Consider the following 24,200-nt stretch of genomic DNA (forward strand, 5'->3'; position numbering starts at 1 on the left):
GCTGGCTCAGGTGCAGCTCTTTAACCTACCTAGGAGGGAGGGCGGAGAGAAGACAAGGAAGGTGAATGAGCTGTTCCAATGTGAAATGCCGGAAACACAGAAACACAGACGACACAAAACAAGAGGTGGCAATGTATTAATTAATTGCATTTAATAAATTAGCTCATTATCACACATGACTGTACAAATGCATTGTCCAACAGGTGTTGAAATAATGGGATTAAAAGGGGAGATCCCATCCGAAAGACAAAAACAATGGCAAACACAAAAAGCACTTTTGGAATCTGATTTTAGTAAACACATAAGGAAAGGGTGCATCGGTCCTGGAAATACTGCAATACCAGGTCAATGCGTGGAGTGGACAGAGCAAGCTCTATTTCCATCTCCCTGTTCTAAAAATCCATTTAATATATGGTCCCCAGATAGGGGACGTATCAGATATTAAACTGATAAGAACAGATACTACACTTGATCTTAGCCAAAAGGCCGAGAAGCGATAACCCGAACGTGTCGCGCGTTTTGCTTCTTTTGCTTGCACCACAATGCAGTGCTGAAAGAGGAGGAATCGACATAAAAACGCCTTCCTGGCAACGCCCAAATGCCCTCCTGCCGTGCAAACACTGGCAGCAGCAGCAGCAGCAGCAGCAGTAAGTGCATGCCCACTGCCACCCCTTCTCCTTTCACACCTTGTATCAGCTTTAATCCAGTCCAGTGCTGCCTGCTGAGCAGCACTGACCAACACTGCCTGGGCCCAGGCTTTTATCTCTGAGGCCCCATTATGATGTCAGAAAGCTGGCTCTGGCTCCTGAGGTCTCCACTATGACACGTGCAAAGTTCCGTCTGAATTTTATATAAGACGGTGCGGCTCAGTCAGTCACTCAGTGTTGCCTGAGAGGGCAACACTGCAACAGCCGGCCCCTAGGCTGTCTTTTTTTTGCACAGCTAGTTGCCTCCAGGAGGCCACAAGAGGGAGACAAGGGACTGCAAAATGGAAAATAGGCATCCACCAACTTTACAGACAACTTGTTCTCCTTGCTCCTACAACCTCCATCCTTGCACAGTTTGTTATTCTTCCAGGTAACATAGTAACAAATCCAAATTGCTGCTCTCTTTGTAGGCAAGCAAGGGTTTGTTGCAACTGCAATTCTTACTTCTTCTTGAAATGTAGGGACCACAGTACATTCCATCACATCCATCTAGTGTACACAGGTAGGTCCATTGTGACGGGCGGGCGGGCGGGCGGGCGGGCTGGCTGCTTTAATGGCTGTTTGCTGTTCCCCTACTCCACTCCACTATTTGACTATGGTGCTGCATCAATCAGTGGCTGGCTCAGGTGCAGCTCTTTAACCTACCTAGGAGTGAGGGCGGAGAGAAGACAAGGAAGGTGAATGAGCTGTTCCAATGTGAAATGCCGGAAACACAGAAACACAGACGACACAAAACAAGAGGTGGCAATGTATTAATTAATTGCATTTAATAAATTAGCTCATTATCACACATGACTGTACAAATGCATTGTCCAACAGGTGTTGAAATAATGGGATTAAAAGGGGAGATCCCATCCGAAAGACAAAAACAATGGCAAACACAAAAAGCACTTTTGGAATCTGATTTTAGTAAACACATAAGGAAAGGGTGCATCGGTCCTGGAAATACTGCAATACCAGGTCAATGCATGGAGTGGACAGAGCAAGCTCTATTTCCATCTCCCTGTTCTAAAAATCCATTTAATATATGGTCCCCAGATAGGGGACGTATCAGATATTAAACTGATAAGAACAGATACTACACTTGATCTTAGCCAAAAGGCCGAGAAGCGATAACCCGAATGGGCCGCGCGTTTTGCTTCTTTTGCTTGCACCACAATGCAGTGCTGAAAGAGGAGGAATCGACATAAAAACGCCTTCCTGGCAACGCCCAAATGCCCTCCTGCCGTGCAAACACTGGCAGCAGCAGCAGCAGCAGCAGCAGTAAGTGCATGCCCACTGCCACCCCTTCTCCTTTCACACCTTGTATCAGCTTTAATCCAGTCCAGTGCTGCCTGCTGAGCAGCACTGACCAACACTGCCTGGGCCCAGGCTTTTATCTCTGAGGCCCCATTATGATGTCAGAAAGCTGGCTCTGGCTCCTGAGGTCTCCACTATGACACGTGCAAAGTTCCGTCTGAACTTTATATAAGACGGTGCGGCTCAGTCAGTCACTCAGTGTTGCCTGAGAGGGCAACACTGCAACAGCCGGCCCCCAGGCTGTCTTTTTTTTGCACAGCTAGTTGCCTCCAGGAGGCCACAAGAGGGAGACAAGGGACTGCAAAATGGAAAATAGGCATCCACCAACTTTACAGACAACTTGTTCTCCTTGCTCCTACAACCTCCATCCTTGCACAGTTTGTTATTCTTCCAGGTAACATAGTAACAAATCCAAATTGCTGCTCTCTTTGTAGGCAAGCAAGGGTTTGTTGCAACTGCAATTCTTACTTCTTCTTGAAATGTAGGGACCACAGTACATTCCATCACATCCATCTAGTGTACACAGGTAGGTCCATTGTGACGGGCGGGCGGGCGGGCTGGCTGCTTTAATGGCTGTTTGCTGTTCCCCTACTCCACTCCACTATTTGACTATGGTGCTGCATCAATCAGTGGCTGGCTCAGGTGCAGCTCTTTAACCTACCTAGGAGGGAGGGCGGAGAGAAGACAAGGAAGGTGAATGAGCTGTTCCAATATGAAATGCCGGAAACACAGAAACACAGACGACACAAAACAAGAGGTGGCAATGTATTAATTAATTGCATTTAATAAATTAGCTCATTATCACACATGACTGTACAAATGCATTGTCCAACAGGTGTTGAAATAATGGGATTAAAAGGGGAGATCCCATCCGAAAGACAAAAACAATGGCAAACACAAAAAGCACTTTTGGAATCTGATTTTAGTAAACACATAAGGAAAGGGTGCATCGGTCCTGGAAATACTGCAATACCAGGTCAATGCGTGGAGTGGACAGAGCAAGCTCTATTTCCATCTCCCTGTTCTAAAAATCCATTTAATATATGGTCCCCAGATAGGGGACGTATTCGATATTAAACTGATAAGAACAGATACTACACTTGATCTTAGCCAAAAGGCCGAGAAGCGATAACCCGAACGTGCCGCGCGTTTTGCTTCTTTTGCTTGCACCACAATGCAGTGCTGAAAGAGGAGGAATCGACATAAAAACGCCTTCCTGGCAACGCCCAAATGCCCTCCTGCCGTGCAAACACTGGCAGCAGCAGCAGCAGCAGTAAGTGCATGCCCACTGCCACCCCTTCTCCTTTCACACCTTGTATCAGCTTTAATCCAGTCCAGTGCTGCCTGCTGAGCAGCACTGACCAACACTGCCTGGGCCCAGGCTTTTATCTCTGAGGCCCCATTATGATGTCAGAAAGCTGGCTCTGGCTCCTGAGGTCTCCACTATGACACGTGCAAAGTTCCGTCTGAACTTTATATAAGACGGTGCGGCTCAGTCAGTCACTCAGTGTTGCCTGAGAGGGCAACACTGCAACAGCCGGCCCCCAGGCTGTCTTTTTTTTGCACAGCTAGTTGCCTCCAGGAGGCCACAAGAGGGAGACAAGGGACTGCAAAATGGAAAATAGGCATCCACCAACTTTACAGACAACTTGTTCTCCTTGCTCCTACAACCTCCATCCTTGCACAGTTTGTTATTCTTTTCAGGTAACATAGTAACAAATCCAAATTGCTGCTCTCTTTGTAGGCAAGCAAGGGTTTGTTGCAACTGCAATTCTTACTTCTTCTTGAAATGTAGGGACCACAGTACATTCCATCACATCCATCTAGTGTACACAGGTAGGTCCATTGTGACGGGCGGGCGGGCGGGCGGGCTGGCTGCTTTAATGGCTGTTTGCTGTTCCCCTACTCCACTCCACTATTTGACTATGGTGCTGCATCAATCAGTGGCTGGCTCAGGTGCAGCTCTTTAACCTACCTAGGAGGGAGGGCGGAGAGAAGACAAGGAAGGTGAATGAGCTGTTCCAATGTGAAATGCCGGAAACACAGAAACACAGACGACACAAAACAAGAGGTGGCAATGTATTAATTAATTGCATTTAATAAATTAGCTCATTATCACACATGACTGTACAAATGCATTGTCCAACAGGTGTTGAAATAATGGGATTAAAAGGGGAGATCCCATCCGAAAGACAAAAACAATGGCAAACACAAAAAGCACTTTTGGAATCTGATTTTAGTAAACACATAAGGAAAGGGTGCACCGGTCCTGGAAATACTGCAATACCAGGTCAATGCGTGGAGTGGACAGAGCAAGCTCTATTTCCATCTCCCTGTTCTAAAAATCCATTTAATATATGGTCCCCAGATAGGGGACGTATTCGATATTAAACTGATAAGAACAGATACTACACTTGATCTTAGCCAAAAGGCCGAGAAGCGATAACCCGAACGTGCCGCGCGTTTTGCTTCTTTTGCTTGCACCACAATGCAGTGCTGAAAGAGGAGGAATCGACATAAAAACGCCTTCCTGGCAACGCCCAAATGCCCTCCTGCCGTGCAAACACTGGCAGCAGCAGCAGCAGCAGTAAGTGCATGCCCACTGCCACCCCTTCTCCTTTCACACCTTGTATCAGCTTTAATCCAGTCCAGTGCTGCCTGCTGAGCAGCACTGACCAACACTGCCTGGGCCCAGGCTTTTATCTCTGAGGCCCCATTATGATGTCAGAAAGCTGGCTCTGGCTCCTGAGGTCTCCACTATGACACGTGCAAAGTTCCGTCTGAACTTTATATAAGACGGTGCGGCTCAGTCAGTCACTCAGTGTTGCCTGAGAGGGCAACACTGCAACAGCCGGCCCCCAGGCTGTCTTTTTTTTGCACAGCTAGTTGCCTCCAGGAGGCCACAAGAGGGAGACAAGGGACTGCAAAATGGAAAATAGGCATCCACCAACTTTACAGACAACTTGTTCTCCTTGCTCCTACAACCTCCATCCTTGCACAGTTTGTTATTCTTCCAGGTAACATAGTAACAAATCCAAATTGCTGCTCTCTTTGTAGGCAAGCAAGGGTTTGTTGCAACTGCAATTCTTACTTCTTCTTGAAATGTAGGGACCACAGTACATTCCATCACATCCATCTAGTGTACACAGGTAGGTCCATTGTGACGGGCGGGCGGGCGGGCGGGCTGGCTGCTTTAATGGCTGTTTGCTGTTCCCCTACTCCACTCCACTATTTGACTATGGTGCTGCATCAATCAGTGGCTGGCTCAGGTGCAGCTCTTTAACCTACCTAGGAGGGAGGGCGCAGAGAAGACAAGGAAGGTGAATGAGCTGTTCCAATGTGAAATGCCGGAAACACAGAAACACAGACGACACAAAACAAGAGGTGGCAATGTATTAATTAATTGCATTTAATAAATTAGCTCATTATCACACATGACTGTACAAATGCATTGTCCAACAGGTGTTGAAATAATGGGATTAAAAGGGGAGATCCCATCCGAAAGACAAAAACAATGGCAAACACAAAAAGCACTTTTGGAATCTGATTTTAGTAAACACATAAGGAAAGGGTGCATCGGTCCTGGAAATACTGCAATACCAGGTCAATGCGTGGAGTGGACAGAGCAAGCTCTATTTCCATCTCCCTGTTCTAAAAATCCATTTAATATATGGTCCCCAGATAGGGGACGTATCAGATATTAAACTGATAAGAACAGAAACTACACTTGATCTTAGCCAAAAGGCCGAGAAGCGATAACCCGAACGTGCCGCGCGTTTTGCTTCTTTTGCTTGCACCACAATGCAGTGCTGAAAGAGGAGGAATCGACATAAAAACGCCTTCCTGGCAACGCCCAAATGCCCTCCTGCCGTGCAAACACTGGCAGCAGCAGCAGCAGCAGCAGTAAGTGCATGCCCACTGCCACCCCTTCTCCTTTCACACCTTGTATCAGCTTTAATCCAGTCCAGTGCTGCCTGCTGAGCAGCACTGACCAACACTGCCTGGGCCCAGGCTTTTATCTCTGAGGCCCCATTATGATGTCAGAAAGCTGGCTCTGGCTCCTGAGGTCTCCACTATGACACGTGCAAAGTTCCGTCTGAACTTTATATAAGACGGTGCGGCTCAGTCAGTCACTCAGTGTTGCCTGAGAGGGCAACACTGCAACAGCCGGCCCCCAGGCTGTCTTTTTTTTGCACAGCTAGTTGCCTCCAGGAGGCCACAAGAGGGAGACAAGGGACTGCAAAATGGAAAATAGGCATCCACCAACTTTACAGACAACTTGTTCTCCTTGCTCCTACAACCTCCATCCTTGCACAGTTTGTTATTCTTCCAGGTAACATAGTAACAAATCCAAATTGCTGCTCTCTTTGTAGGCAAGCAAGGGTTTGTTGCAACTGCAATTCTTACTTCTTCTTGAAATGTAGGGACCACAGTACATTCCATCACATCCATCTAGTGTACACAGGTAGGTCCATTGTGACGGGCGGGCGGGCGGGCGGGCTGGCTGCTTTAATGGCTGTTTGCTGTTCCCCTACTCCACTCCACTATTTGACTATGGTGCTGCATCAATCAGTGGCTGGCTCAGGTGCAGCTCTTTAACCTACCTAGGAGGGAGGGCGCAGAGAAGACAAGGAAGGTGAATGAGCTGTTCCAATGTGAAATGCCGGAAACACAGAAACACAGACGACACAAAACAAGAGGTGGCAATGTATTAATTAATTGCATTTAATAAATTAGCTCATTATCACACATGACTGTACAAATGCATTGTCCAACAGGTGTTGAAATAATGGGATTAAAAGGGGAGATCCCATCCGAAAGACAAAAACAATGGCAAACACAAAAAGCACTTTTGGAATCTGATTTTAGTAAACACATAAGGAAAGGGTGCACCGGTCCTGGAAATACTGCAATACCAGGTCAATGCGTGGAGTGGACAGAGCAAGCTCTATTTCCATCTCCCTGTTCTAAAAATCCATTTAATATATGGTCCCCAGATAGGGGACGTATCAGATATTAAACTGATAAGAACAGATACTACACTTGATCTTAGCCAAAAGGCCGAGAAGCGATAACCCGAACGTGCCGCGCGTTTTGCTTCTTTTGCTTGCACCACAATGCAGTGCTGAAAGAGGAGGAATCGACATAAAAACGCCTTCCTGGCAACGCCCAAATGCCCTCCTGCCGTGCAAACACTGGCAGCAGCAGCAGCAGCAGCAGCAGTAAGTGCATGCCCACTGCCACCCCTTCTCCTTTCACACCTTGTATCAGCTTTAATCCAGTCCAGTGCTGCCTGCTGAGCAGCACTGACCAACACTGCCTGGGCCCAGGCTTTTATCTCTGAGGCCCCATTATGATGTCAGAAAGCTGGCTCTGGCTCCTGAGGTCTCCACTATGACACGTGCAAAGTTCCGTCTGAACTTTATATAAGACGGTGCGGCTCAGTCAGTCACTCAGTGTTGCCTGAGAGGGCAACACTGCAACAGCCGGCCCCCAGGCTGTCTTTTTTTTGCACAGCTAGTTGCCTCCAGGAGGCCACAAGAGGGAGACAAGGGACTGCAAAATGGAAAATAGGCATCCACCAACTTTACAGACAACTTGTTCTCCTTGCTCCTACAACCTCCATCCTTGCACAGTTTGTTATTCTTCCAGGTAACATAGTAACAAATCCAAATTGCTGCTCTCTTTGTAGGCAAGCAAGGGTTTGTTGCAACTGCAATTCTTACTTCTTCTTGAAATGTAGGGACCACAGTACATTCCATCACATCCATCTAGTGTACACAGGTAGGTCCATTGTGACGGCGGGCGGGCGGGCTGGCTGCTTTAATGGCTGTTTGCTGTTCCCCTACTCCACTCCACTATTTGGACTATGGTGCTGCATCAATCAGTGGCTGGCTCAGGTGCAGCTCTTTAACCTACCTAGGAGGGAGGGCGGAGAGAAGACAAGGAAGGTGAATGAGCTGTTCCAATGTGAAATGCCGGAAACACAGAAACACAGACGACACAAAACAAGAGGTGGCAATGTATTAATTAATTGCATTTAATAAATTAGCTCATTATCACACATGACTGTACAAATGCATTGTCCAACAGGTGTTGAAATAATGGGATTAAAAGGGGAGATCCCATCCGAAAGACAAAAACAATGGCAAACACAAAAAGCACTTTTGGAATCTGATTTTAGTAAACACATAAGGAAAGGGTGCACCGGTCCTGGAAATACTGCAATACCAGGTCAATGCGTGGAGTGGACAGAGCAAGCTCTATTTCCATCTCCCTGTTCTAAAAATCCATTTAATATATGGTCCCCAGATAGGGGACGTATCAGATATTAAACTGATAAGAACAGATACTACACTTGATCTTAGCCAAAAGGCCGAGAAGCGATAACCCGAACGTGCCGCGCGTTTTGCTTCTTTTGCTTGCACCACAATGCAGTTCTGAAAGAGGAGGAATCGACATAAAAACGCATTCCTGGCAACGCCCAAATGCCCTCCTGCCGTGCAAACACTGGCAGCAGCAGCAGCAGCAGTAAGTGCATGCCCACTGCCACCCCTTCTCCTTTCACACCTTGTATCAGCTTTAATCCAGTCCAGTGCTGCCTGCTGAGCAGCACTGACCAACACTGCCTGGGCCCAGGCTTTTATCTCTGAGGCCCCATTATGATGTCAGAAAGCTGGCTCTGGCTCCTGAGGTCTCCACTATGACACGTGCAAAGTTCCGTCTGAACTTTATATAAGACGGTGCGGCTCAGTCAGTCACTCAGTGTTGCCTGAGAGGGCAACACTGCAACAGCCGGCCCCCAGGCTGTCTTTTTTTTGCACAGCTAGTTGCCTCCAGGAGGCCACAAGAGGGAGACAAGGGACTGCAAAATGGAAAATAGGCATCCACCAACTTTACAGACAACTTGTTCTTCTTGCTCCTACAACCTCCATCCTTGCACAGTTTGTTATTCTTCCAGGTAACATAGTAACAAATCCAAATTGCTGCTCTCTTTGTAGGCAAGCAAGGGTTTGTTGCAACTGCAATTCTTACTTCTTCTTGAAATGTAGGGACCACAGTACATTCCATCACATCCATCTAGTGTACACAGGTAGGTCCATTGTGACGGGCGGGCGGGCTGGCTGCTTTAATGGCTGTTTGCTGTTCCCCTACTCCACTCCACTATTTGACTATGGTGCTGCATCAATCAGTGGCTGGCTCAGGTGCAGCTCTTTAACCTACCTAGGAGGGAGGGCGGAGAGAAGACAAGGAAGGTGAATGAGCTGTTCCAATGTGAAATGCCGGAAACACAGAAACACAGACGACACAAAACAAGAGGTGGCAATGTATTAATTAATTGCATTTAATAAATTAGCTCATTATCACACATGACTGTACAAATGCATTGTCCAACAGGTGTTGAAATAATGGGATTAAAAGGGGAGATCCCATCCGAAAGACAAAAACAATGGCAAACACAAAAAGCACTTTTGGAATCTGATTTTAGTAAACACATAAGGAAAGGGTGCATCGGTCCTGGAAATACTGCAATACCAGGTCAATGCGTGGAGTGGACAGAGCAAGCTCTATTTCCATCTCCCTGTTCTAAAAATCCATTTAATATATGGTCCCCAGATAGGGGACGTATCAGATATTAAACTGATAAGAACAGATACTACACTTGATCTTAGCCAAAAGGCCGAGAAGCGATAACCCGAACGTGCCGCGCGTTTTGCTTCTTTTGCTTGCACCACAATGCCAGTGCTGAAAGAGGAGGAATCGACATAAAAACGCCTTCCTGGCAACGCCCAAATGCCCTCCTGCCGTGCAAACACTGGCAGCAGCAGCAGCAGCAGCAGCAGCAGTAAGTGCATGCCCACTGCCACCCCTTCTCCTTTCACACCTTGTATCAGCTTTAATCCAGTCCAGTGCTGCCTGCTGAGCAGCACTGACCAACACTGCCTGGGCCCAGGCTTTTATCTCTGAGGCCCCATTATGATGTCAGAAAGCTGGCTCTGGGCTCCTGAGGTCTCCACTATGACACGTGCAAAGTTCCGTCTGAACTTTATATAAGACGGTGCGGCTCAGTCAGTCACTCAGTGTTGCCTGAGAGGGCAACACTGCAACAGCCGGCCCCAGGCTGTCTTTTTTTGCACAGCTAGTTGCCTCCAGGAGGCCACAAGAGGGAGACAAGGGACTGCAAAATGGAAAATAGGCATCCACCAACTTTACAGACAACTTGTTCTCCTTGCTCCTACAACCTCCATCCTTGCACAGTTTGTTATTCTTCCAGGTAACATAGTAACAAATCCAAATTGCTGCTCTCTTTGTAGGCAAGCAAGGGTTTGTTGCAACTGCAATTCTTACTTCTTCTTGAAATGTAGGGACCACAGTACATTCCATCACATCCATCTAGTGTACACAGGTAGGTCCATTGTGACGGGCGGGCGGGCGGGCTGGCTGCTTTAATGGCTGTTTGCTGTTCCCCTACTCCACTCCACTATTTGACTATGGTGCTGCATCAATCAGTGGCTGGCTCAGGTGCAGCTCTTTAACCTACCTAGGAGGGAGGGCGGAGAGAAGACAAGGAAGGTGAATGAGCTGTTCCAATATGAAATGCCGGAAACACAGAAACACAGACGACACAAAACAAGAGGTGGCAATGTATTAATTAATTGCATTTAATAAATTAGCTCATTATCACACATGACTGTACAAATGCATTGTCCAACAGGTGTTGAAATAATGGGATTAAAAGGGGAGATCCCATCCGAAAGACAAAAACAATGGCAAACACAAAAAGCACTTTTGGAATCTGATTTTAGTAAACACATAAGGAAAGGGTGCATCGGTCCTGGAAATACTGCAATACCAGGTCAATGCGTGGAGTGGACAGAGCAAGCTCTATTTCCATCTCCCTGTTCTAAAAATCCATTTAATATATGGTCCCCAGATAGGGGACGTATTCGATATTAAACTGATAAGAACAGATACTACACTTGATCTTAGCCAAAAGGCCGAGAAGCGATAACCCGAACGTGCCGCGCGTTTTGCTTCTTTTGCTTGCACCACAATGCAGTGCTGAAAGAGGAGGAATCGACATAAAAACGCCTTCCTGGCAACGCCCAAATGCCCTCCTGCCGTGCAAACACTGGCAGCAGCAGCAGCAGCAGCAGTAAGAGCATGCCCACTGCCACCCCTTCTCCTTTCACACCTTGTATCAGCTTTAATCCAGTCCAGTGCTGCCTGCTGAGCAGCACTGACCAACACTGCCTGGGCCCAGGCTTTTATCTCTGAGGCCCCATTATGATGTCAGAAAGCTGGCTCTGGCTCCTGAGGTCTCCACTATGACACGTGCAAAGTTCCATCTGAACTTTATATAAGACGGTGCGGCTCAGTCAGTCACTCAGTGTTGCCTGAGAGGGCAACACTGCAACAGCCGGCCCCCAGGCTGTCTTTTTTTTGCACAGCTAGTTGCCTCCAGGAGGCCACAAGAGGGAGACAAGGGACTGCAAAATGGAAAATAGGCATCCACCAACTTTACAGACAACTTGTTCTCCTTGCTCCTACAACCTCCATCCTTGCACAGTTTGTTATTCTTCCAGGTAACATAGTAACAAATCCAAATTGCTGCTCTCTTTGTAGGCAAGCAAGGGTTTGTTGCAACTGCAATTCTTACTTCTTCTTGAAATGTAGGGACCACAGTACATTCCATCACATCCATCTAGTGTACACAGGTAGGTCCATTGTGACGGGCGGGCGGGCGGGCGGGCTGGCTGCTTTAATGGCTGTTTGCTGTTCCCCTACTCCACTCCACTATTTGACTATGGTGCTGCATCAATCAGTGGCTGGCTCAGGTGCAGCTCTTTAACCTACCTAGGAGGGAGGGCGGAGAGAAGACAAGGAAGGTGAATGAGCTGTTCCAATGTGAAATGCCGGAAACACAGAAACACAGACGACACAAAACAAGAGGTGGCAATGTATTAATTAATTGCATTTAATAAATTAGCTCATTATCACACATGACTGTACAAATGCATTGTCCAACAGGTGTTGAAATAATGGGATTAAAAGGGGAGATCCCATCCGAAAGACAAAAACAATGGCAAACACAAAAAGCACTTTTGGAATCTGATTTTAGTAAACACATAAGGAAAGGGTGCACCGGTCCTGGAAATACTGCAATACCAGGTCAATGCGTGGAGTGGACAGAGCAAGCTCTATTTCCATCTCCCTGTTCTAAAAATCCATTTAATATATGGTCCCCAGATAGGGGACGTATTCGATATTAAACTGATAAGAACAGATACTACACTTGATCTTAGCCAAAAGGCCGAGAAGCGATAACCCGAACGTGCCGCGCGTTTTGCTTCTTTTGCTTGCACCACAATGCAGTGCTGAAAGAGGAGGAATCGACATAAAAACGCCTTCCTGGCAACGCCCAAATGCCCTCCTGCCGTGCAAACACTGGCAGCAGCAGCAGCAGCAGTAAGTGCATGCCCACTGCCACCCCTTCTCCTTTCACACCTTGTATCAGCTTTAATCCAGTCCAGTGCTGCCTGCTGAGCAGCACTGACCAACACTGCCTGGGCCCAGGCTTTTATCTCTGAGGCCCCATTATGATGTCAGAAAGCTGGCTCTGGCTCCTGAGGTCTCCACTATGACACGTGCAAAGTTCCGTCTGAACTTTATATAAGACGGTGCGGCTCAGTCAGTCACTCAGTGTTGCCTGAGAGGGCAACACTGCAACAGCCGGCCCCCAGGCTGTCTTTTTTTTGCACAGCTAGTTGCCTCCAGGAGGCCACAAGAGGGAGACAAGGGACTGCAAAATGGAAAATAGGCATCCACCAACTTTACAGACAACTTGTTCTCCTTGCTCCTACAACCTCCATCCTTGCACAGTTTGTTATTCTTCCAGGTAACATAGTAACAAATCCAAATTGCTGCTCTCTTTGTAGGCAAGCAAGGGTTTGTTGCAACTGCAATTCTTACTTCTTCTTGAAATGTAGGGACCACAGTACATTCCATCACATCCATCTAGTGTACACAGGTAGGTCCATTGTGACGGGCGGGCGGGCGGGCGGGCTGGCTGCTTTAATGGCTGTTTGCTGTTCCCCTACTCCACTCCACTATTTGACTATGGTGCTGCATCAATCAGTGGCTGGCTCAGGTGCAGCTCTTTAACCTACCTAGGAGGGAGGGCGGAGAGAAGACAAGGAAGGTGAATGAGCTGTTCCAATGTGAAATGCCGGAAACACAGAAACACAGACGACACAAAACAAGAGGTGGCAATGTATTAATTAATTGCATTTAATAAATTAGCTCATTATCACACATGACTGTACAAATGCATTGTCCAACAGGTGTTGAAATAATGGGATTAAAAGGGGAGATCCCATCCGAAAGACAAAAACAATGGCAAACACAAAAAGCACTTTTGGAATCTGATTTTAGTAAACACATAAGGAAAGGGTGCACCGGTCCTGGAAATACTGCAATACCAGGTCAATGCGTGGAGTGGACAGAGCAAGCTCTATTTCCATCTCCCTGTTCTAAAAATCCATTTAATATATGGTCCCCAGATAGGGGACGTATCAGATATTAAACTGATAAGAACAGATACTACACTTGATCTTAGCCAAAAGGCCGAGAAGCGATAACCCGAACGTGCCAAGCGTTTTGCTTCTTTTGCTTGCACCACAATGCAGTGCTGAAAGAGGAGGAATCGACATAAAAACGCCTTCCTGGCAACGCCCAAATGCCCTCCTGCCGTGCAAACACTGGCAGCAGCAGCAGCAGCAGCAGCAGTAAGTGCATGCCCACTGCCACCCCTTCTCCTTTCACACCTTGTATCAGCTTTAATCCAGTCCAGTGCGGCCTGCTGAGCAGCACTGACCAACACTGCCTGGGCCCAGGCTTTTATCTCTGAGGCCCCATTATGATGTCAGAAAGCTGGCTCTGGCTCCTGAGGTCTCCACTATGACACGTGCAAAGTTCTGTCTGAACTTTATATAAGACGGTGCGGCTCAGTCAGTCACTCAGTGTTGCCTGAGAGGGCAACACTGCAACAGCCGGCCCCCAGGCTGTCTTTTTTTTGCACAGCTAGTTGCCTCCAGGAGGCCACAAGAGGGAGACAAGGGACTGCAAAATGGAAATTAGGCATCCACCTACTTTACAGACAACTTGTTCTCCTTGCTCCTACAACCTCCATCCTTGCACAGTTTGTTATTCTTCCAGGTAACATAGTAACAAATCCAAATTGCTGCTCTCTTTGTAGGCAAGCAAGGGTTTGTTGCAACTGCAATTCTTACTTCTTCTTGAAATGTAGGGACCACAGTACATTCCATCACATCCATCTAGTGTACACAGGTAGGTCCATTGTGACGGGCGGGCGGGCGGGCGGGCTGGCTGCTTTAATGGCTGTTTGCTGTTCCCCTACTCCACTCCACTATTTGACTATGGTGCTGCATCAATCAGTGGCTGGCTCAGGTGCAGCTCTTTAACCTACCTAGGAGGGAGGGCGGAGAGAAGACAAGGAAGGTGAATGAGCTGTTCCAATGTGAAATGCCGGAAACACAGAAACACAGACGACACAAAACAAGAGGTGGCAATGTATTAATTAATTGCATTTAATAAATTAGCTCATTATCACACATGACTGTACAAATGCATTGTCCAACAGGTGTTGAAATAATGGGATTAAAAGGGGAGATCCCATCCGAAAGACAAAAACAATGGCAAACACAAAAAGCACTTTTGGAATCTGATTTTAGTAAACACATAAGGAAAGGGTGCACCGGTCCTGGAAATACTGCAATACCAGGTCAATGCGTGGAGTGGACAGAGCAAGCTCTATTTCCATCTCCCTGTTCTAAAAATCCATTTAATATATGGTCCCCAGATAGGGGACGTATCAGATATTAAACTGATAAGAATAGATACTACACTTGATCTTAGCCAAAAGGCCGAGAAGCGATAACCCGAACGTGCCGCGCGTTTTGCTTCTTTTGCTTGCACCACAATGCAGTGCTGAAAGAGGAGGAATCGACATAAAAACGCCTTCCTGGCAACGCCCAAATGCCCTCCTGCCGTGCAAACACTGGCAGCAGCAGCAGCAGCAGCAGCAGTAAGTGCATGCCCACTGCCACCCCTTCTCCTTTCACACCTTGTATCAGCTTTAATCCAGTCCAGTGCTGCCTGCTGAGCAGCACTGACCAACACTGCCTGGGCCCAGGCTTTTATCTCTGAGGCCCCATTATGATGTCAGAAAGCTGGCTCTGGCTCCTGAGGTCTCCACTATGACACGTGCAAAGTTCCGTCTGAACTTTATATAAGACGGTGCGGCTCAGTCAGTCACTCAGTGTTGCCTGAGAGGGCAACACTGCAACAGCCGGCCCCCAGGCTGTCTTTTTTTTGCACAGCTAGTTGCCTCCAGGAGGCCACAAGAGGGAGACAAGGGACTGCAAAATGGAAAATAGGCATCCACCAACTTTACAGACAACTTGTTCTCCTTGCTCCTACAACCTCCATCCTTGCACAGTTTGTTATTCTTCCAGGTAACATAGTAACAAATCCAAATTGCTGCTCTCTTTGTAGGCAAGCAAGGGTTTGTTGCAACTGCAATTCTTACTTCTTCTTGAAATGTAGGGACCACAGTACATTCCATCACATCCATCTAGTGTACACAGGTAGGTCCATTGTGACGGGCGGGCGGGCGGGCTGGCTGCTTTAATGGCTGTTTGCTGTTCCCCTACTCCACTCCACTATTTGACTATGGTGCTGCATCAATCAGTGGCTGGCTCAGGTGCAGCTCTTTAACCTACCTAGGAGGGAGGGCGGAGAGAAGACAAGGAAGGTGAATGAGCTGTTCCAATATGAAATGCCGGAAACACAGAAACACAGACGACACAAAACAAGAGGTGGCAATGTATTAATTAATTGCATTTAATAAATTAGCTCATTATCACACATGACTGTACAAATGCATTGTCCAACAGGTGTTGAAATAATGGGATTAAAAGGGGAGATCCCATCCGAAAGACAAAAACAATGGCAAACACAAAAAGCACTTTTGGAATCTGATTTTAGTAAACACATAAGGAAAGGGTGCATCGGTCCTGGAAATACTGCAATACCAGGTCAATGCGTGGAGTGGACAGAGCAAGCTCTATTTCCATCTCCCTGTTCTAAAAATCCATTTAATATATGGTCCCCAGATAGGGGACGTATTCGATATTAAACTGATAAGAACAGATACTACACTTGATCTTAGCCAAAAGGCCGAGAAGCGATAACCCGAACGTGCCGCGCGTTTTGCTTCTTTTGCTTGCACCACAATGCAGTGCTGAAAGAGGAGGAATCGACATAAAAACGCCTTCCTGGCAACGCCCAAATGCCCTCCTGCCGTGCAAACACTGGCAGCAGCAGCAGCAGCAGTAAGTGCATGCCCACTGCCACCCCTTCTCCTTTCACACCTTGTATCAGCTTTAATCCAGTCCAGTGCTGCCTGCTGAGCAGCACTGACCAACACTGCCTGGGCCCAGGCTTTTATCTCTGAGGCCCCATTATGATGTCAGAAAGCTGGCTCTGGCTCCTGAGGTCTCCACTATGACACGTGCAAAGTTCCGTCTGAACTTTATATAAGACGGTGCGGCTCAGTCAGTCACTCAGTGTTGCCTGAGAGGGCAACACTGCAACAGCCGGCCCCCAGGCTGTCTTTTTTTGCACAGCTAGTTGCCTCCAGGAGGCCACAAGAGGGAGACAAGGGACTGCAAAATGGAAAATAGGCATCCACCAACTTTACAGACAACTTGTTCTCCTTGCTCCTACAACCTCCATCCTTGCACAGTTTGTTATTCTTCCAGGTAACATAGTAACAAATCCAAATTGCTGCTCTCTTTGTAGGCAAGCAAGGGTTTGTTGCAACTGCAATTCTTACTTCTTCTTGAAATGTAGGGACCACAGTACATTCCATCACATCCATCTAGTGTACACAGGTAGGTCCATTGTGACGGGCGGGCGGGCGGGCGGGCGGGCTGGCTGCTTTAATGGCTGTTTGCTGTTCCCCTACTCCACTCCACTATTTGACTATGGTGCTGCATCAATCAGTGGCTGGCTCAGGTGCAGCTCTTTAACCTACCTAGGAGGGAGGGCGGAGAGAAGACAAGGAAGGTGAATGAGCTGTTCCAATGTGAAATGCCGGAAACACAGAAACACAGACGACACAAAACAAGAGGTGGCAATGTATTAATTAATTGCATTTAATAAATTAGCTCATTATCACACATGACTGTACAAATGCATTGTCCAACAGGTGTTGAAATAATGGGATTAAAAGGGGAGATCCCATCCGAAAGACAAAAACAATGGCAAACACAAAAAGCACTTTTGGAATCTGATTTTAGTAAACACATAAGGAAAGGGTGCACCGGTCCTGGAAATACTGCAATACCAGGTCAATGCGTGGAGTGGACAGAGCAAGCTCTATTTCCATCTCCCTGTTCTAAAAATCCATTTAATATATGGTCCCCAGATAGGGGACGTATCAGATATTAAACTGATAAGAACAGATACTACACTTGATCTTAGCCAAAAGGCCGAGAAGCGATAACCCGAACGTGCCGCGCGTTTTGCTTCTTTTGCTTGCACCACAATGCAGTGCTGAAAGAGGAGGAATCGACATAAAAACGCCTTCCTGGCAACGCCCAAATGCCCTCCTGCCGTGCAAACACTGGCAGCAGCAGCAGCAGCAGCAGCAGTAAGTGCATGCCCACTGCCACCCCTTCTCCTTTCACACCTTGTATCAGCTTTAATCCAGTCCAGTGCTGCCTGCTGAGCAGCACTGACCAACACTGCCTGGGCCCAGGCTTTTATCTCTGAGGCCCCATTATGATGTCAGAAAGCTGGATCTGGCTCCTGAGGTCTCCACTATGACACGTGCAAAGTTCCGTCTGAACTTTATATAAGACGGTGCGGCTCAGTCAGTCACTCAGTGTTGCCTGAGAGGGCAACACTGCAACAGCCGGCTCCCAGGCTGTCTTTTTTTTGCACAGCTAGTTGCCTCCAGGAGGCCACAAGAGGGAGACAAGGGACTGCAAAATGGAAAATAGGCATCCACCAACTTTACAGACAACTTGTTCTCCTTGCTCCTACAACCTCTATCCTTGCACAGTTTGTTATTCTTCCAGGTAACATAGTAACAAATCCAAATTGCTGCTCTCTTTGTAGGCAAGCAAGGGTTTGTTGCAACTGCAATTCTTACTTCTTCTTGAAATGTAGGGACCACAGTACATTCCATCACATCCATCTAGTGTACACAGGTAGGTCCATTGTGACGGGCGGGCGGGCGGGCGGGCTGGCTGCTTTAATGGCTGTTTGCTGTTCCCCTACTCCACTCCACTATTTGACTATGGTGCTGCATCAATCAGTGGCTGGCTCAGGTGCAGCTCTTTAACCTACCTAGGAGGGAGGGCGGAGAGAAGACAAGGAAGGTGAATGAGCTGTTCCAATGTGAAATGCCGGAAACACAGAAACACAGACGACACAAAACAAGAGGTGGCAATGTATTAATTAATTGCATTTAATAAATTAGCTCATTATCACACATGACTGTACAAATGCATTGTCCAACAGGTGTTGAAATAATGGGATTAAAAGGGGAGATCCCATCCGAAAGACAAAAACAATGGCAAACACAAAAAGCACTTTTGGAATCTGATTTTAGTAAACACATAAGGAAAGGGTGCACCGGTCCTGGAAATACTGCAATACCAGGTCAATGCGTGGAGTGGACAGAGCAAGCTCTATTTCCATCTCCCTGTTCTAAAAATCCATTTAATATATGGTCCCCAGATAGGGGACGTATCAGATATTAAACTGATAAGAACAGATACTACACTTGATCTTAGCCAAAAGGCCGAGAAGCGATAACCCGAACGTGCCGCGCGTTTTACTTCTTTTGCTTGCACCACAATGCAGTGCTGAAAGAGGAGGAATCAACATAAAAACGCCTTCCTGGCAACGCCCAAATGCCCTCCTGCCGTGCAAACACTGGCAGCAGCAGCAGCAGCAGTAAGTGCATGCCCACTGCCACCCCTTCTCCTTTCACACCTTGTATCAGCTTTAATCCAGTCCAGTGCTGCCTGCTGAGCAGCACTGACCAACACTGCCTGGGCCCAGGCTTTTATCTCTGAGGCCCCATTATGATGTCAGAAAGCTGGCTCTGGCTCCTGAGGTCTCCACTATGACACGTGCAAAGTTCCGTCTGAACTTTATATAAGACGGTGCGGCTCAGTCAGTCACTCAGTGTTGCCTGAGAGGGCAACACTGCAACAGCCGGCCCCCAGGCTGTCTTTTTTTTGCACAGCTAGTTGCCTCCAGGAGGCCACAAGAGGGAGACAAGGGACTGCAAAATGGAAAATAGGCATCCACCAACTTTACAGACAACTTGTTCTCCTTGCTCCTACAACCTCCATCCTTGCACAGTTTGTTATTCTTCCAGGTAACATAGTAACAAATCCAAATTGCTGCTCTCTTTGTAGGCAAGCAAGGGTTTGTTGCAACTGCAATTCTTACTTCTTCTTGAAATGTAGGGACCACAGTACATTCCATCACATCCATCTAGTGTACACAGGTAGGTCCATTGTGACGGGCGGGCGGGCGGGCGGGCTGGCTGCTTTAATGGCTGTTTGCTGTTCCCCTACTCCACTCCACTATTTGACTATGGTGCTGCATCAATCAGTGGCTGGCTCAGGTGCAGCTCTTTAACCTACCTAGGAGGGAGGGCGGAGAGAAGACAAGGAAGGTGAATGAGCTGTTCCAATGTGAAATGCCGGAAACACAGAAACACAGACGACACAAAACAAGAGGTGGCAATGTATTAATTAATTGCATTTAATAAATTAGCTCATTATCACACATGACTGTACAAATGCATTGTCCAACAGGTGTTGAAATAATGGGATTAAAAGGGGAGATCCCATCCGAAAGACAAAAACAATGGCAAACACAAAAAGCACTTTTGGAATCTGATTTTAGTAAACACATAAGGAAAGGGTGCACCGGTCCTGGAAATACTGCAATACCAGGTCAATGCGTGGAGTGGACAGAGCAAGCTCTATTTCCATCTCCCTGTTCTAAAAATCCATTTAATATATGGTCCCCAGACAGGGGACGTATCAGATATTAAACTGATAAGAACAGATACTACACTTGATCTTAGCCAAAAGGCCGAGAAGCGATAACCCGAACGTGCCGCGCGTTTTGCTTCTTTTGCTTGCACCACAATGCAGTGCTGAAAGAGGAGGAATCGACATAAAAACGCCTTCCTGGCAACGCCCAAATGCCCTCCTGCCGTGCAAACACTGGCAGCAGCAGCAGCAGCAGCAGCAGTAAGTGCATGCCCACTGCCACCCCTTCTCCTTTCACACCTTGTATCAGCTTTAATCCAGTCCAGTGCTGCCTGCTGAGCAGCACTGACCAACACTGCCTGGGCCCAGGCTTTTATCTCTGAGGCCCCATTATGATGTCAGAAAGCTGGCTCTGGCTCCTGAGGTCTCCACCATGACACGTGCAAAGTTCCGTCTGAACTTTATATAAGACGGTGCGGCTCAGTCAGTCACTCAGTGTTGCCTGAGAGGGCAACACTGCAACAGCCGGCCCCCAGGCTGTCTTTTTTTTGCACAGCTAGTTGCCTCCAGGAGGCCACAAGAGGGAGACAAGGGACTGCAAAATGGAAAATAGGCATCCACCAACTTTACAGACAACTTGTTCTCCTTGCTCCTACAACCTCCATCCTTGCACAGTTTGTTATTCTTCCAGGTAACATAGTAACAAATCCAAATTGCTGCTCTCTTTGTAGGCAAGCAAGGGTTTGTTGCAACTGCAATTCTTACTTCTTCTTGAAATGTAGGGACCACAGTACATTCCATCACATCCATCTAGTGTACACAGGTAGGTCCATTGTGACGGGCGGGCGGGCGGGCTGGCTGCTTTAATGGCTGTTTGCTGTTCCCCTACTCCACTCCACTATTTGACTATGGTGCTGCATCAATCAGTGGCTGGCTCAGGTGCAGCTCTTTAACCTACCTAGGAGGGAGGGCGGAGAGAAGACAAGGAAGGTGAATGAGCTGTTCCAATACGAAATGCCGGAAACACAGAAACACAGACGACACAAAACAAGAGGTGGCAATGTATTAATTAATTGCATTTAATAAATTAGCTCATTATCACACATGACTGTACAAATGCATTGTCCAACAGGTGTTGAAATAATGGGATTAAAAGGGGAGATCCCATCCGAAAGACAAAAACAATGGCAAACACAAAAAGCACTTTTGGAATCTGATTTTAGTAAACACATAAGGAAAGGGTGCATCGGTCCTGGAAATACTGCAATACCAGGTCAATGCGTGGAGTGGACAGAGCAAGCTCTATTTCCATCTCCCTGTTCTAAAAATCCATTTAATATATGGTCCCCAGATAGGGGACGTATTCGATATTAAACTGATAAGAACAGATACTACACTTGATCTTAGCCAAAAGGCCGAGAAGCGATAACCCGAACGTGCCGCGCGTTTTGCTTCTTTTGCTTGCACCACAATGCAGTGCTGAAAGAGGAGGAATCGACATAAAAACGCCTTCCTGGCAACGCCCAAATGCCCTCCTGCCGTGCAAACACTGGCAGCAGCAGCAGCAGCAGTAAGTGCATGCCCACTGCCACCCCTTCTCCTTTCACACCTTGTATCAGCTTTAATCCAGTCCAGTGCTGCCTGCTGAGCAGCACTGACCAACACTGCCTGGGCCCAGGCTTTTATCTCTGAGGCCCCATTATGATGTCAGAAAGCTGGCTCTGGCTCCTGAGGTCTCCACTATGACACGTGCAAAGTTCCGTCTGAACTTTATATAAGACGGTGCGGCTCAGTCAGTCACTCAGTGTTGCCTGAGAGGGCAACACTGCAACAGCCGGCCCCCAGGCTGTCTTTTTTTTGCACAGCTAGTTGCCTCCAGGAGGCCACAAGAGGGAGACAAGGGACTGCAAAATGGAAAATAGGCATCCACCAACTTTACAGACAACTTGTTCTCCTTGCTCCTACAACCTCCATCCTTGCACAGTTTGTTATTCTTCCAGGTAACATAGTAACAAATCCAAATTGCTGCTCTCTTTGTAGGCAAGCAAGGGTTTGTTGCAACTGCAATTCTTACTTCTTCTTGAAATGTAGGGACCACAGTACATTCCATCACATCCATCTAGTGTACACAGGTAGGTCCATTGTGACGGGCGGGCGGGCGGGCTGGCTGCTTTAATGGCTGTTTGCTGTTCCCCTACTCCACTCCACTATTTGACTATGGTGCTGCATCAATCAGTGGCTGGCTCAGGTGCAGCTCTTTAACCTACCTAGGAGGGAGGGCGGAGAGAAGACAAGGAAGGTGAATGAGCTGTTCCAATGTGAAATGCCGGAAACACAGAAACACAGACGACACAAAACAAGAGGTGGCAATGTATTAATTAATTGCATTTAATAAATTAGCTCATTATCACACATGACTGTACAAATGCATTGTCCAACAGGTGTTGAAATAATGGGATTAAAAGGGGAGATCCCATCCGAAAGACAAAAACAATGGCAAACACAAAAAGCACTTTTGGAATCTGATTTTAGTAAACACATAAGGAAAGGGTGCACCGGTCCTGGAAATACTGCAATACCAGGTCAATGCGTGGAGTGGACAGAGCAAGCTCTATTTCCATCTCCCTGTTCTAAAAATCCATTTAATATATGGTCCCCAGATAGGGGACGTATTCGATATTAAACTGATAAGAACAGATACTACACTTGATCTTAGCCAAAAGGCCGAGAAGCGATAACCCGAACGTGCCGCGCGTTTTGCTTCTTTTGCTTGCACCACAATGCAGTGCTGAAAGAGGAGGAATCGACATAAAAACGCCTTCCTGGCAACGCCAAAATGCCCTCCTGCCGTGCAAACACTGGCAGCAGCAGCAGCAGCAGTAAGTGCATGCCCACTGCCACCCCTTCTCCTTTCACACCTTGTATCAGCTTTAATCCAGTCCAGTGCTGCCTGCTGAGCAGCACTGACCAACACTGCCTGGGCCCAGGCTTTTATCTCTGAGGCCCCATTATGATGTCAGAAAGCTGGCTCTGGCTCCTGAGGTCTCCACTATGACACGTGCAAAGTTCCGTCTGAACTTTATATAAGACGGTGCGGCTCAGTCAGTCACTCAGTGTTGCCTGAGAGGGCAACACTGCAACAGCCGGCCCCCAGGCTGTCTTTTTTTTGCACAGCTAGTTGCCTCCAGGAGGCCACAAGAGGGAGACAAGGGACTGCAAAATGGAAAATAGGCATCCACCAACTTTACAGACAACTTGTTCTCCTTGCTCCTACAACCTCCATCCTTGCACAGTTTGTTATTCTTCCAGGTAACATAGTAACAAATCCAAATTGCTGCTCTCTTTGTAGGCAAGCAAGGGTTTGTTGCAACTGCAATTCTTACTTCTTCTTGAAATGTAGGGACCACAGTACATTCCATCACATCCATCTAGTGTACACAGGTAGGTCCATTGTGACGGGCGGGCGGGCGGGCGGGCGGGCTGGCTGCTTTAATGGCTGTTTGCTGTTCCCCTACTCCACTCCACTATTTGACTATGGTGCTGCATCAATCAGTGGCTGGCTCAGGTGCAGCTCTTTAACCTACCTAGGAGGGAGGGCGGAGAGAAGACAAGGAAGGTGAATGAGCTGTTCCAATGTGAAATGCCGGAAACACAGAAACACAGACGACACAAAACAAGAGGTGGCAATGTATTAATTAATTGCATTTAATAAATTAGCTCATTATCACACATGACTGTACAAATGCATTGTCCAACAGGTGTTGAAATAATGGGATTAAAAGGGGAGATCCCATCCGAAAGACAAAAACAATGGCAAACACAAAAAGCACTTTTGGAATCTGATTTTAGTAAACACATAAGGAAAGGGTGCACCGGTCCTGGAAATACTGCAATACCAGGTCAATGCGTGGAGTGGACAGAGCAAGCTCTATTTCCATCTCCCTGTTCTAAAAATCCATTTAATATATGGTCCCCAGACAGGGGACGTATCAGATATTAAACTGATAAGAACAGATACTACACTTGATCTTAGCCAAAAGGCCGAGAAGCGATAACCCGAACGTGCCGCGCGTTTTGCTTCTTT

At 47.3% G+C, this 24,200-nt stretch overlaps 19 non-coding genes across 19 annotated transcripts; all 19 read right to left on the bottom strand.

Moving 5' to 3' along the window:
* Nucleotides 1–307: 307 nt before the first annotated feature.
* Nucleotides 308–498, bottom strand: LOC142677376 (U2 spliceosomal RNA). The gene has a single exon (XR_012852402.1). It is a non-coding gene; the product is annotated as a U2 spliceosomal RNA (small nuclear RNA).
* Nucleotides 499–1,630: 1,132 nt separating this feature from the next.
* LOC142677395 (U2 spliceosomal RNA) lies at nucleotides 1,631–1,821 on the bottom strand. Its single transcript, XR_012852419.1, has one exon. It is a non-coding gene; the product is annotated as a U2 spliceosomal RNA (small nuclear RNA).
* A 1,124-nt stretch (nucleotides 1,822–2,945) lies between these two features.
* LOC142677550 (U2 spliceosomal RNA) lies at nucleotides 2,946–3,136 on the bottom strand. Its single transcript, XR_012852559.1, has one exon. It is a non-coding gene; the product is annotated as a U2 spliceosomal RNA (small nuclear RNA).
* Nucleotides 3,137–4,259: 1,123 nt separating this feature from the next.
* LOC142677538 (U2 spliceosomal RNA) lies at nucleotides 4,260–4,450 on the bottom strand. The gene has a single exon (XR_012852548.1). It is a non-coding gene; the product is annotated as a U2 spliceosomal RNA (small nuclear RNA).
* A 1,122-nt stretch (nucleotides 4,451–5,572) lies between these two features.
* Nucleotides 5,573–5,763, bottom strand: LOC142677505 (U2 spliceosomal RNA). The gene has a single exon (XR_012852518.1). It is a non-coding gene; the product is annotated as a U2 spliceosomal RNA (small nuclear RNA).
* Nucleotides 5,764–6,888: 1,125 nt separating this feature from the next.
* On the bottom strand, nucleotides 6,889–7,079 carry LOC142677294 (U2 spliceosomal RNA). The gene has a single exon (XR_012852327.1). It is a non-coding gene; the product is annotated as a U2 spliceosomal RNA (small nuclear RNA).
* A 1,124-nt stretch (nucleotides 7,080–8,203) lies between these two features.
* On the bottom strand, nucleotides 8,204–8,394 carry LOC142677295 (U2 spliceosomal RNA). The gene has a single exon (XR_012852328.1). It is a non-coding gene; the product is annotated as a U2 spliceosomal RNA (small nuclear RNA).
* A 1,114-nt stretch (nucleotides 8,395–9,508) lies between these two features.
* LOC142677377 (U2 spliceosomal RNA) lies at nucleotides 9,509–9,699 on the bottom strand. The gene has a single exon (XR_012852403.1). It is a non-coding gene; the product is annotated as a U2 spliceosomal RNA (small nuclear RNA).
* A 1,127-nt stretch (nucleotides 9,700–10,826) lies between these two features.
* Nucleotides 10,827–11,017, bottom strand: LOC142677551 (U2 spliceosomal RNA). Its single transcript, XR_012852560.1, has one exon. It is a non-coding gene; the product is annotated as a U2 spliceosomal RNA (small nuclear RNA).
* A 1,125-nt stretch (nucleotides 11,018–12,142) lies between these two features.
* Nucleotides 12,143–12,333, bottom strand: LOC142677539 (U2 spliceosomal RNA). The gene has a single exon (XR_012852549.1). It is a non-coding gene; the product is annotated as a U2 spliceosomal RNA (small nuclear RNA).
* Nucleotides 12,334–13,455: 1,122 nt separating this feature from the next.
* Nucleotides 13,456–13,646, bottom strand: LOC142677296 (U2 spliceosomal RNA). Its single transcript, XR_012852329.1, has one exon. It is a non-coding gene; the product is annotated as a U2 spliceosomal RNA (small nuclear RNA).
* A 1,128-nt stretch (nucleotides 13,647–14,774) lies between these two features.
* LOC142677498 (U2 spliceosomal RNA) lies at nucleotides 14,775–14,965 on the bottom strand. Its single transcript, XR_012852512.1, has one exon. It is a non-coding gene; the product is annotated as a U2 spliceosomal RNA (small nuclear RNA).
* A 1,124-nt stretch (nucleotides 14,966–16,089) lies between these two features.
* Nucleotides 16,090–16,280, bottom strand: LOC142677552 (U2 spliceosomal RNA). Its single transcript, XR_012852561.1, has one exon. It is a non-coding gene; the product is annotated as a U2 spliceosomal RNA (small nuclear RNA).
* Nucleotides 16,281–17,405: 1,125 nt separating this feature from the next.
* On the bottom strand, nucleotides 17,406–17,596 carry LOC142677297 (U2 spliceosomal RNA). Its single transcript, XR_012852330.1, has one exon. It is a non-coding gene; the product is annotated as a U2 spliceosomal RNA (small nuclear RNA).
* Nucleotides 17,597–18,724: 1,128 nt separating this feature from the next.
* LOC142677298 (U2 spliceosomal RNA) lies at nucleotides 18,725–18,915 on the bottom strand. The gene has a single exon (XR_012852331.1). It is a non-coding gene; the product is annotated as a U2 spliceosomal RNA (small nuclear RNA).
* Nucleotides 18,916–20,037: 1,122 nt separating this feature from the next.
* On the bottom strand, nucleotides 20,038–20,228 carry LOC142677430 (U2 spliceosomal RNA). The gene has a single exon (XR_012852450.1). It is a non-coding gene; the product is annotated as a U2 spliceosomal RNA (small nuclear RNA).
* A 1,124-nt stretch (nucleotides 20,229–21,352) lies between these two features.
* Nucleotides 21,353–21,543, bottom strand: LOC142677553 (U2 spliceosomal RNA). Its single transcript, XR_012852562.1, has one exon. It is a non-coding gene; the product is annotated as a U2 spliceosomal RNA (small nuclear RNA).
* Nucleotides 21,544–22,661: 1,118 nt separating this feature from the next.
* Nucleotides 22,662–22,852, bottom strand: LOC142677540 (U2 spliceosomal RNA). Its single transcript, XR_012852550.1, has one exon. It is a non-coding gene; the product is annotated as a U2 spliceosomal RNA (small nuclear RNA).
* A 1,126-nt stretch (nucleotides 22,853–23,978) lies between these two features.
* LOC142677431 (U2 spliceosomal RNA) lies at nucleotides 23,979–24,169 on the bottom strand. The gene has a single exon (XR_012852451.1). It is a non-coding gene; the product is annotated as a U2 spliceosomal RNA (small nuclear RNA).
* Nucleotides 24,170–24,200: the final 31 nt, after the last annotated feature.

Source organism: Rhinoderma darwinii (genome assembly GCF_050947455.1).
Source record: "Rhinoderma darwinii isolate aRhiDar2 chromosome 2 unlocalized genomic scaffold, aRhiDar2.hap1 SUPER_2_unloc_31, whole genome shotgun sequence".
In the NCBI taxonomy this organism is placed as follows: Eukaryota; Metazoa; Chordata; class Amphibia; order Anura; family Rhinodermatidae; genus Rhinoderma; species Rhinoderma darwinii.